This window comes from Strongylocentrotus purpuratus, unplaced genomic scaffold (assembly GCF_000002235.5).
Source record: "Strongylocentrotus purpuratus isolate Spur 01 unplaced genomic scaffold, Spur_5.0 spur5_scaffold_1, whole genome shotgun sequence".
Taxonomy (NCBI): Eukaryota; Metazoa; Echinodermata; class Echinoidea; order Camarodonta; family Strongylocentrotidae; genus Strongylocentrotus; species Strongylocentrotus purpuratus.
In genome coordinates, this window is record NW_022145594.1 from 49,280,852 (window position 1) to 49,292,789 (window position 11,938).

The window sequence follows — 11,938 nt, forward strand, 5'->3', positions numbered from 1 at the left end:
TTGAAGAAAAGGAAAAATAAAAGTTTGGGAGTCCAGCTGGAAATGGAGATTTTCCGATCTATAAAAACAGATAAAATAACAATGACAGATTTAGTACATCAATACACAAGAATACATGATATATTATAAAATATCTGAATAAACCAACTAACTGTATCTATAAAGATTCATTTAAACACATTTTGCTTTTGTAAACTGTCAATCTTGAACTCGTCTTTTAACTTTTAACTCATATTTTGAGAGTTTCTCAAACTGACCTGACTTTCCTTTAAACACATTACTCCCAATTTGCATAAACCAAAATAACTGTTTAACATCTCTATCGTGTCTCCATACACAAGCATGATTATTCACATATATTTGCATATCATAAATTCGTGCTAAAAACATCAGTATTGGATTGTCACTTTAAATGTATTGTATGACCTTCCACTGACTTTGACAGGCACATAATTTCCATATTTCTGCTCGCCTATAAAAAACTGTCTTATAAAATGTCTTCTTTCAATTAAACACTGTTTGATGAATTAAACTTAAATATCTGACTTGCTCTAAAACTATGCAACCAAGAATTGTTTTAACCACAGTGGCACAGGTTTTAATCTAGAGATCACACTTTATACAAAATAAACCATCTGTAATTTACTCCTGTAATCCACATCTGCACTACAGCAAGCCTTTCCGAGTTGAACTCTTCAAATGAATAATCACTCTCTTTCAATTCTTAGTCAAAATACCAAGCCAGAGATGCAAAGCTTAACCTTTTCAGCAAGTCAATAAATAGTGCCTTTTAACTTTTATGCAAGCTAGGCTAAATCAAATTCTACAGACCAACTTTTGTCACCCACACAAGCTGCATAAAATCCAAATGAAGATTTTTAAATATATGCACAATAATAAACATCCTTTATCTTCAGGACTTCTATAAATACTGTTTACTTTATAAATGACATAAAACCATATTTGCCTAATACTCTAATTCTGTTTAGTCAAACTATTATTTAACTGGAGAAAAAAATTGTTTCCTTTCCAGCTAGGTTGACCTCCACCCCCCCCCCCCCCCTACCCCGCCTCCGCACGCAAACATAGCGATTGTGTGCTCTCATAAGAGCAGAAATTTTAGGGGATTCCCCGTGAGGTAATGAGCGCGCGCGCGCGCCCGCACGAAATACTACACGGTCATGGTATGGTAGAGGTCATTGTACACGGTGCGTGGCATTACGAATCGTATTCTCACTGCACTGATTTCCATCATTCAAGCTGCCCAGCTATATAGGGCCAAGTTGTAGACAGAAATGACACTTGCGTGAAAAGTACAGGAAACCACTATTGCTCCGATTCGATCCGCACAGCTAGTAGCGCTGCTTTTCACCAGAGAGGTGAGTCTATATACCTATACCTGATTTCACACGCATTTGATTTGTTTCCTTCTTCCTCCTGCACCCATACATAGATTCAAGATTCAAGATTTGTTTATTTCTTTCCACTTGCATAAAAAAACATTTCATTCAGTAATAGTAGTAACAAGTTCATCGTAAACTAGCATAAAAAAACATTAACAATGAAACAGTTATAAAGACTTTAACAAATGTGGAAAAAGAGGTGGTCTGTTAAAAAAGCACAGCTTGTTAAAACACAGATCACCTTTACAGAAACAACATTTTTTTTTTAAAGTAGGTTATATTACAGGGGGAGGGGGACTAATACTAATCTAGTTACCTATACAGACTATAAATAAATATCAGATCTACCACTAATTTACAAAATATGGTAGACTAAAAAAGAAAACAGAATAAAGATAATGAAAAAGTAAAGAAATAGGGGAAGGAGGGTAATGTACAACACGGGGGGGGGGGGGGACAATGCTATTCCAGTTACCTATATTGAATACTAATAAAAATCAGATCTATTCACTGTAGGTGTACAGTAGATGAAATTTCAGCTTACGTTTGAAGACAGAAGAGCTTACAGACTGCCTAATAGAACAGTCTAAAGAGTTCCAATACTTTGGTCCAGTATGTGCAAGTGTATTAATCCTAAGCTGAGTTCTAGCTGATGATACATGGTATAAGGCAGCCTGCCTAGTAGAGTATTTGTGTATTTGGTTATTCTTTACAAAAATAGATGCTATTGACATGGGAGCTTCACCCTTCTCCAACTGATACATAAGATATCCCAGATATAGAAAATATATATCTTTTACCTTCAGCATTTTATTTTCGTAAAATAGTTTGTCAGTGTGAGCACGCCAATCAGCCATAGTCATAGACGTTTGGAAAACTACATGGGGTATGGACTATGTTGCGTGTTAACTAGTAATCCCACATAATTCCCTTTTTTAATTAAACTACTAAAAAGCAGTATCCCTCCAGACAAGAAAACACTTAATAAATGATCACATCCAGACAAATTGATTATGGTTAAAAACTGGTTCTATATTCTATAATTTCACATAAGATACAATGATTACAGAATTATCAGAAACCTCTTCTGTCTATCTCAACAGTGACAGACAATTAAACTATCACTAGGCCCTTGGTAGTTACTATTAATAATCAAACATAGATAACTTCCAACAGCACATTAATGTAAAGGAGACTCAACTTAGTCACTATGGTATTAATGATTACCGCTGAATACAAGTCTCGAAATATCAGGAGTCTAGCTGTTCAGTACAACTTAAAACAGTACTAAAACAAGTCAGTTAAATATCATTCCCACTGCATGAATAATAACAGTCAAGAAAATACTACTCAAATCTAAGCTAGACAGCGTTTAGATTTACTTACATAGGCACGAAATATTGTGGTTCAAGAAACCGCTAAACAAATCTCTACTTGTGTATGTGTACGGAATGCACAACACGAGAATACAACAATATATCGGTGGATCTAGACTATAGCAGATCTAGATCAGTAGACCAGGCATAGGCCTAGAACTAGTGCAATTATAAACATGTAAAATATGTGTTAGTAAGCGTACGCACTCAACAACAGGCACTCAGTCAGTCAAAATAAGGCCTCACAATGATAAACAATGCAAAGCATAAATCACAATATAATTAACGTTACGTGAGTCATTGGAGTTGAATTCAAAGTAGGCCTAGATCTTCTTCAAGTTCTAGGTAGATGTAGAAACTAGCTAGTCGAAAACAGTGGTCGACGAGCTGGTTGTCGATCGCGTAGGATATGCAGACGATGATCGAAGCTAGGTGAATACCACGATGATGAAGACGATGTTGAAGACAATGATGATGACAACAATGATGAAGACGACGCTGGTGAAGACAGCGATGATGAAGTCGACGATGAAGACGACGCTGGTGAAGACAGCGATGATGAAGACAACGGTGATGAAGACAACGATGATGAATCAGTTAACAGATGAATACAATGATGATGCAGTCAATGTCAATAGATCAACTTCAGTGACTTGCGATGCAGGTCGAAGAATCAAATGTCGAGACAATTATATATATGAAGTCGATGATAAAAGGTTGTCAAACAATAATGCAGGTGAGAAAAACGTTAGATCATATTAAATGTTCTATTCTCACTGCTGGTGAATTAAAGTGTCGTCAATGTTGAACATCGAGAGAGTCAAAATATATCTTGCAAAACGTACAAGATGTAAATAGGTGAGCACGTCCACCGGGAATGGTCCGGGGACGTAGCAGTTCAATCCTCGTTGGATACAATTTTCTAGGTACAAATATCAACACAATAACAGCATGTGTGTATACCAATATTAAAACAGCTCACTGATTCCCGCACAGGAAAATCAGAAGAGCGCCAATCAACTACAGCGCGATTGGTTCAAAACAAGCGCACATGTATGTTAATAAGGCACGTGATCTAAATACTTATGAATAAATACGCGTACATCTATGTTAATTGGTCATGTGATCAAAATACTAATGAATAAACATCGTTATATAATAAATCGAGTTAAAACCAGTTCTGAGGACATGGCGTAATACCAAATCCTCGAACTCTCAATGACTTCTAAAGCGGCCATTTTGGATTAAAAACACAATATGTATACCAGTGAATTATAAATGAATGCACTGTAACATTTGTCGCTACATTAACCCCCCTACTAGACCCGAGCTTGCGTAAGCTCCGAGGGGCGAAAATACACAATTAAAAATATAAAGGAAACATATGTACAAAATACATTAATATACATGAAAATAACCACTATTTATGCGACACGTTCAATGTAGTGAACCTGAACGTACCTTTGCGGCCAGTGGACGTGGCGGCCTGAACGTGTGACACGCGCAGCAGGTTGCGATTTCACCAGAGCAGGAGCAGGCGTAGGAGCAGGTGCAGGAGCAGGCGCAGAGGTTGCGCGAAGTGCTGTGCGCAGAGGGGAGGAGACGGTAGGTTCTCCCTCTAGAGGCACGTCAGCCGCGGTAGTCCTAGCCGAAACGCTTTCCAAAAATGCGGGTTTCAGTCGATCAATGCTTACAGAAACATGCTTGCCCTTTTGCTCAATAACGAAAAACTTCGGGTTTCGTTTGAGAACCTTGAACGGACCCAAATACGGAGGCTGTAATGGCTTACGGACAGCATCGATACGCAAGAAAATATGCGTACAAGTATCGAGAGACCTATGTACAAAACTGGTCTGTGGTGACCTACGTGTCGCTGTAGGCGCTAAAACAGACATATGGTCCTTCAAGCGTTGGACGTAGTCCGCGGGGTCAACAGTATCGTGTCGCGTAGGCACTATCAGCTGGCCTGGAAGACGCAACGCCGTCCCGTAGACTAGTTCGGCAGCGGAAGCTCCCAACATGACCAAAGGAAGGTATTCTTGCCAACGGTTCGGCTCGGGTTGAGATTTGAGAGAGGCTTTAAGTTGCCGATGGAACCGTTCCACCATACCGTTGGCCTGCGGGTGGTAGGCCGTGGTGGCTATGGTCCGACAACCTAGCAAATTAGCTAATGCAGTGAAAAGCGCAGATTGAAACTGACGACCTCGATCATGCGTAATCGTGGCTGGAGCTCCAAAGCGAGCTACCCAGTTCTCCACTAGAGCTATGGCTACTGTCTCGGCAGTGGCATCCGCTATCGGGATCGCTTCGGGCCAACGGGTGAACCTGTCGATACAAGTCAGCAGATAAATGTGCCCTTTCGAGGGCGGTAGTGGCCCAACAAGATCAATATGAACGTGTGCAAAACGGGCATCGGGGTTGGCAAAAGTGCCAAGCGGTGAGTGCGTATGACGTTGGATCTTTGCGCGCTGACATGGGATGCAAGTACGCGCCCATGTACAAATGTCCTTGTTCATACCCCGCCACACAAAACGGGCCGCTATAAGCTTTTGCGAAGCTTTAAAGCCCGGATGCGCGAGATTGTGCAGATTGTCAAACAACGATCGACGGTGCGCTACCGATACATACGGCCGCGGATGCCCTGTGGACATGTCGCACCAAATGTGCGCGTCCCCTTCCGGAAGAAGGACCTTCTCAAATTTGAGCGAGGTTGACGTGTCTGAGCGCAGAGCAGCGAGCTCAACGTCATCGACTTGGTCGGTCGCGACTACACGCAGGTTAATCGAGTTCGGTAATTGCACTGAGTCAATCTCGGTGCGAGAAAGTGCATCAGCTACCTGATTATCAATGCCTCGAATATGGCGTATGTCGGAGGTAAACTGTGACACGTAATCGAGTTGCCGCGCTTCCCTAGGGGAATGTCGATCGGGCGATGTCTTGAGTGCGAAGGTAAGAGGCTTGTGGTCTGTAAAAACAAAAAAATCACGCCCCTCTAAGAAGTATCGGAAATGGCGTATTCCGAGGTAAATGGCTAGCAGCTCTCGACCAAAGGTACTATACCTAGTCTCGGGAGGCTTGAGGCGGCGAGAAAAGAACGCAAGCGGTCGCCACTCCCCTTCATGGAGTTGCTGTAACACACCACCTACGGCGAGATCGGAAGCGTCTACCGCGAGGCTTGTAGGTAGCTCAACAGACGGGTATGTAAGCATCGTGACGTTCGCGAGGTCCTCTTTGACAGCCGCGAAAGCAGAGTCGCACACAGGGGACCAATCTAACGCCTTTCGAGAGCGCTTAGGTTGCTTGCGCAGCAAATCAGTCAAGGCGGCCAGCGAGGATGCGCACTTAGGCATAAATCGGCGGTAAAAATTAACCATGCCTAAGAACCGGCGCAGCTGGCGTAGCGAGGTAGGGCGCGGAAATTTGCGAATTACCGCGACCTTGTCATCCATCGGGGAGACGCCCTGGGCAGTCACATGGTGCCCTAGAAAGTCTAGTGCTTCGACTCCAAACTGGCATTTGTCAGGATGCACTACTACTCCATAATCACGGAGGCTTGTGAACAGCTGGCGCAAATGAGTCTCGTGCTGTTCGGGATTCTCGCTGGCAACAAGAATATCATCAAGATACACGAATACAAATGGCAGGTCACGTACGACCCTATCAATAAACCTTTGAAAGGTTTGCGCCGCGTTGCGTAGTCCGAATGGCATGCGTCGGAAATGGAATAACCCAAAAGGGGTTGTCAGCGCGGTCTTCTTCACATCATCAGGGTGTACGGGGATCTGATGATATGCGCGCACTAAGTCAACTTTGGAAAATACGCACTTGTCTCGCAACTGTGCGGCAAAGTCGTGAAGGTGCGGAATGGGATAGCGATCCGGGACGGTCACGCGATTAAGAGCGCGGTAATCGCCACATGGTCGCCAACCGCCTGACTTCTTTGGCACCATGTGGAGCGGCGACGCCCATGAACTGTCTGAGGGCTCGACAATGCCCAAATCGAGTAACCGGCCAAACTCGTCTTTAGCGATCTTGTGTTTGTCCGGCGCTAAGCGTCGAGGTCGTGCCGAAACTGGTGGGCCGGTTGTGAGTATTCTATGTGTGACGTCATGTTTCAACGGACAGTTCTTAAACATGGGCCGAGTTACTTCCGTGAACTCGGCAAGTAAGCGTTTGTAGACTGAATCGGAGTCTACTTGCACTATTGTGAGATTCAGCGACGGTAAGTCGGAGGCGATGCCATGTACGGACAGACTAGTGGTGGCATCCCAAAGTCGGTTTGTGCGCAAATCCACCAGTAAGCCGTAATGCCTCAAAAAAATCTGCGCCGAGGATAGGCTGCGAAACATCGGCCAATATGAATGACCACTTAAACGAACGCCGCAACCCAATACACACTGTGAGCTCACGCTGCCCATATGTGCATATGCGCGTCTTGTTTGCAGCCTGCAAAACGAGTGGCATAAGGTGCCTCTTATCAGCGGTGTTGGCAGGAATTACGCTTACCGCGGCACCCGTGTCAACCAAAAATCGTGTCCCAGAATCTCTATCTGTGACATAGAACAAGCGACCGTCACGAAGAGGGCCAGTGAGGGGTGTCGCGCCCACCTCCTGGCCTAGTTGTTTTCCGCCGGCTTGCTATATGTGCATGGCGGGCGGCACTGGTGAGCCTTGTCACCCCACTTCTCATGATACCAGCAAACTTCAGAAGTGCTCGCTGATTTATAGCCGGATGAGTCGCGCTTCCGGTTGCTGCTCATGCTGCGGCTTCGGCTCCGCATGCAACTGATAGTGGCAGTCAATTCCTTGACCAATTCCGTGAGCGCAGCAACTTGGTGCTGAAGAGTATTTGGTTCAGTCATGACGCCGCGCCACGCCCACTGTTCGCACAACTAAATTCAATGAATTAAGTGTATCAGTAAGAAATGTGATTATCTAATGGTAAAAAAAAAAATATATTAATAAGCAAAGGTAATCTAACTAAATGTTTCTTATCTCAGGGGGATCACGTCGGGGTCACCAATTTGGAAAACTACATGGGGTATGGACTATGTTGCGTGTTAACTAGTAATCCCACATAATTCCCTTTTTTAATTAAACTACTAAAAAGCAGTATCCCTCCAGACAAGAAAACACTTAATAAATGATCACATCCAGACAAATTGATTATGGTTAAAAACTGGTTCTATATTCTATAATTTCACATAAGATACAATGATTACAGAATTATCAGAAACCTCTTCTGTCTATCTCAACAGTGACAGACAATTAAACTATCACTAGGCCCTTGGTAGTTACTATTAATAATCAAACATAGATAACTTCCAACAGCACATTAATGTAAAGGAGACTCAACTTAGTCACTATGGTATTAATGATTACCGCTGAATACAAGTCTCGAAATATCAGGAGTCTAGCTGTTCAGTACAACTTAAAACAGTACTAAAACAAGTCAGTTAAATATCATTCCCACTGCATGAATAATAACAGTCAAGAAAATACTACTCAAATCTAAGCTAGACAGCGTTTAGATTTACTTACATAGGCACGAAATATTGTGGTTCAAGAAACCGCTAAACAAATCTCTACTTGTGTATGTGTACGGAATGCACAACACGAGAATACAACAATATATCGGTGGATCTAGACTATAGCAGATCTAGATCAGTAGACCAGGCATAGGCCTAGAACTAGTGCAATTATAAACATGTAAAATATGTGTTAGTAAGCGTACGCACTCAACAACAGGCACTCAGTCAGTCAAAATAAGGCCTCACAATGATAAACAATGCAAAGCATAAATCACAATATAATTAACGTTACGTGAGTCATTGGAGTTGAATTCAAAGTAGGCCTAGATCTTCTTCAAGTTCTAGGTAGATGTAGAAACTAGCTAGTCGAAAACAGTGGTCGACGAGCTGGTTGTCGATCGCGTAGGATATGCAGACGATGATCGAAGCTAGGTGAATACCACGATGATGAAGACGATGTTGAAGACAATGATGATGACAACAATGATGAAGACGACGCTGGTGAAGACAGCGATGATGAAGTCGACGATGAAGACGACGCTGGTGAAGACAGCGATGATGAAGACAACGGTGATGAAGACAACGATGATGAATCAGTTAACAGATGAATACAATGATGATGCAGTCAATGTCAATAGATCAACTTCAGTGACTTGCGATGCAGGTCGAAGAATCAAATGTCGAGACAATTATATATATGAAGTCGATGATAAAAGGTTGTCAAACAATAATGCAGGTGAGAAAAACGTTAGATCATATTAAATGTTCTATTCTCACTGCTGGTGAATTAAAGTGTCGTCAATGTTGAACATCGAGAGAGTCAAAATATATCTTGCAAAACGTACAAGATGTAAATAGGTGAGCACGTCCACCGGGAATGGTCCGGGGACGTAGCAGTTCAATCCTCGTTGGATACAATTTTCTAGGTACAAATATCAACACAATAACAGCATGTGTGTATACCAATATTAAAACAGCTCACTGATTCCCGCACAGGAAAATCAGAAGAGCGCCAATCAACTACAGCGCGATTGGTTCAAAACAAGCGCACATGTATGTTAATAAGGCACGTGATCTAAATACTTATGAATAAATACGCGTACATCTATGTTAATTGGTCATGTGATCAAAATACTAATGAATAAACATCGTTATATAATAAATCGAGTTAAAACCAGTTCTGAGGACATGGCGTAATACCAAATCCTCGAACTCTCAATGACTTCTAAAGCGGCCATTTTGGATTAAAAACACAATATGTATACCAGTGAATTATAAATGAATGCACTGTAACATTTGTCGCTACAGACGTCTACACACAAGCTTGTGCATGCAGACGAACGCGTGGTTTACAAAACCAATATAGACCTAGATCTAGTTGAGTTTAGTGGTGGTTATTTCACCTGACTGTGCTTGTTAGTAAGCAATCATAGGACCGACGGCTTAAGTTTAGGCACAGAAATTTACCATCTGGTATTAAAGTTTGGAGGGAGAGCACATTTTTTTTGGCCAGTTTTTGAGGAAAAATTTCGCAACGACTTAGCCAGCCGGGGAAGGGTGGGGGGGGGGGAGGAGAGGGGTATACGGTACGTTTTGGCGGGAGGTTTTTTCATAAACCGGGAGATTCTACATCGGCGGGCGAGCAGGAGGAAATCATGGTGGGAGTCTCCTGCTACGAGCTTTTGGGGCAGCGGGAGAATGACCGTGGTGGCGTGACACTCCCTCCAAATGAGGGAGGGTTGACAGCCCTGCTTCTGATAACTAGTATTAGGCCTACCGGTAATAATTAGTAGGGCCTATAGGCCTATTTATAATGTTAATTTTAACACATTACAATTTCTCTAAAAAGTACATGAGACTTTCAGAGTAAAAAGAGTATAATATAAATAGATTGAAGGAGGTATAGAAGGAGAGAAGAGAGAATGTTGGCTAGAGTACGTACGTGGCTGTTGCAAAAGGAAATCTTTCTGAACACCCAGCATGGTACGTCATGCAGGTATAGTTTCTGGCCTTTGTTTGTGAGTGTTCAGAATGATAGGAGTGATTGGAACCAGTGACCTCTCGAACCCCAAACAAGAATCTGTCCTCATTCGTTTTACCATTGTTCAAGATCTTGGGATCTAGTGTACTTTTGTATCCATTTTTGACCCGTAACTCAAGCGTGGAGATAGCCATACCAAAAATCAACTAAATCTTCATCAATTGTTCAAATAATGATCATGATTTAAAAGTTGTTATGTTTCTTACCTGTTTCGTGTCAATTTTCTTTCTTTCTTTTTTTCCTTTCCTACGCACAATTTTTTTGAAGGGGGGATTTTAAAATTTTAAAATCGCACCAAAAATTTCGCAACGACTCAGCCAGGGAGGGAGGGGGGAGGGGGGTGGGCTTACATCGAAAGGGTGCGTTGTGGTGCGGCGCGGTGTGGTGCGTTGAGAACAGAATACCGTCTTAACACACCCTTTGGGGATAAGTGGGGTTCTTTTTTCGCAAGGGTGCGTTGACTAGTCTTTCACATCAGTCGTCAAAATGTTAAAGGAATAGAAATGTCATTTGATAAATTGAAATATTCAAAAATGAAACTCTCTTTTACGTAGTCTTGCAGATCAGGCGTTTCTAAGAATTAAATCAGTAAATAAAAAGAAACACAATGAAATAATGTGTGTGGATGTGATAGCAACCAATATAGCATATGCTGGTGAATACATTTTTCAGATGGTATAGATATTAAAAGATAATTTCAATCTGTTTTGGCAAAATGTAAAAAAACACATGAAAAAAGCATACATGTGCACCCCTTCAGATTTCCAGCAAGAATTAATGAGTACATAGACGTGTGTCTGATTAATTAAAATGGCAATCAACTTTTATTTGTAATCTAAGAACAGTTAGGCTATGCAATACCAGTTCACATTTCAAAATTAAATTCCATACAAAAAAAAAATGGATATTATTTTTATATCAATAAATAAACGACTGATATGCAAGGGGTAAGATATGGGGGGTAAGAGCACATTTTTGTTTTTTGTTGTTGTCCATTTTCTGAGGAAATTTTTTGCAATGACTCAGCCAGCCGGTGAAAAGGCGGGAGAGTGGGGTTAGGTCACTTTCTTTGTCACCCTTCAGCATTAATTTCTTTTCTTTTTTCTTTTTTTTTTAATGAAAAAAATGAGGGGGGGGGGATTCCTCCCAAACACACACATAACAAAAATTTGAGGGGGGAGGGGGTTTAACGCCCAACCCCCCCCCCCCCCACTGCGTACGTACCTGAATATAACTAACATTTGTCAACCTTCTATTAAAATATTAGGGAGGCCGGAGGCCAATAGCAGGGCTGTCGACCCTCCCGCATTTGAAGGGAGTCTCACGCCACCACGCTCATTCTCCCGCCACCACGCCTTCCTCCCGCTATCTCACGCCAAAGATGTAGGCCTAGAATCTCCCGGTTTATGAAATAACCTCCTGCCAAACCGTACCATATACTATCGTATGCAACCCGACAGTTAGGCACAGTCATGCGTACATAAATATGCATAAAGTGACCGTAGCGCCCCCCCCCCCCTACTGAACGAAATATCGATCGCATAATTTGCCAATTCCCTGGACACACAAAAAAGAATATCGTTAGTG

The 11,938-nt window shown here is 42.2% G+C and overlaps 1 protein-coding gene across 1 annotated transcript in view; it reads left to right on the forward strand.

Annotated features, from left to right (window-relative positions):
* The first annotated feature begins 1,243 nt into the window (after positions 1-1,243).
* Positions 1,244-11,938, forward strand: part of LOC100888582 (NACHT, LRR and PYD domains-containing protein 3) — a 29,764-nt gene continuing 19,069 nt past the window's right edge. The window contains exon 1 of the mRNA XM_030978893.1: positions 1,244-1,379. The gene's annotated coding sequence lies outside the window, so the exon portion shown is untranslated. The remainder of the gene's footprint in view (positions 1,380-11,938) is intronic.